The 1,030-nt window shown below is 62.6% G+C and overlaps 1 protein-coding gene across 13 annotated transcripts in view; it reads left to right on the top strand.

The window, feature by feature from the left end:
- The window catches only part of UCKL1 (uridine-cytidine kinase 1 like 1), a 34,116-nt gene that overhangs the window by 6,425 nt on the left and 26,661 nt on the right, over window positions 1-1,030 (top strand). The gene's annotated exons all lie outside the window — the stretch shown is intronic.

Below are 1,030 nucleotides of genomic sequence, written 5' to 3'. Positions count from 1 at the left end.
CCTAAGCTGGTCTGCCACACTGTCACCAGCTGTGGGCATCCGTCACCACCTGCTGGGAGGGGTGGCCCCTGGGTGAGCCTTGCAGGCCCTCTTGTTTACTGCTGGTGCGTTGGTAGTGTCCGTCCAGGGTCCCTGGGGGGTCGTGGCTTCTGTTTGCTGGGTCCCGTCTTCCTTCTTGACTGACAGCCCTTCAGGCAGACCTGAGTAGGGTGCAGGTCCCATTCCAGCCACAGCCCCCACACACGGTCTCGGGGCAGTGCCGTGGTACCTGCTCCCCTTTCAGGGCACCGTGCAGTGGCGCTGTCCCCGGGCCCCCCTTGCCTGGTTCTCTTGGCGCCTGGCTGTGTTGTTTGTGCTCAGCCCCGCTGCTGACGTCAGCGCTCAGCTCCAGAGCGATCTCCGATCTCCGAGGCCGCGGAGGTGAGGCCGAGTGAAGCTGATTATTCCCAGTGCTCACTCGCCTCATGGCGGCACGGAGACCAGGTGGAAACGGGCAGGCCGTCGGTCTCAGAGGAGAGGCGCAGCGCGCTTTCCACGTCAGGCAGACGGCGAGTCTTCTGGCTGCTGTGAATGTTGCCACACTGTTCTCTGGGCCCGTGAGAGCTGCTGAGGTGGCCTGTCACCTGTTGGGCTGGGCTCTCTCCTCCCACGGCCCCCTGTGTGTGCCCACGGACACCGTCCTCCTGGTTGTGGGTGTCACGGGTGCGCGGGGAGGAACATGAGTGTTTCCGCGAGACGCTCAGGTCATCCCAGCGGCAGGAAGGGCCTTGTCCTGGCCGTGTCCTCAGCCATCCACCGGCCTAGGGAAGCACCAGGCTTGATGCCGCAGCCAGGCCCTGATGCATTGGCGGCAGCGGGACGGCCAGCTCCAAGGACAGACTACGGTTTGCTTTATAGTAACAAAGTGGCCTTTGCTTAAAAACATTCCAATGGGACAGAAGTTGCTGTTCCAAATCTTGGTGGCCAGAGTGATCATGGTTAGGCCTGGAGCATACACACGTCTCCCTCCTTCTCACACACACCCCCCCCC

Source organism: Piliocolobus tephrosceles, chromosome 20, assembly GCF_002776525.5.
Source record: "Piliocolobus tephrosceles isolate RC106 chromosome 20, ASM277652v3, whole genome shotgun sequence".
NCBI classification, from domain to species: Eukaryota; Metazoa; Chordata; class Mammalia; order Primates; family Cercopithecidae; genus Piliocolobus; species Piliocolobus tephrosceles.
The sequence above is the reverse complement of the archived record's forward strand: the minus strand, read 5'-3'. Positions and strand labels throughout refer to the sequence as shown.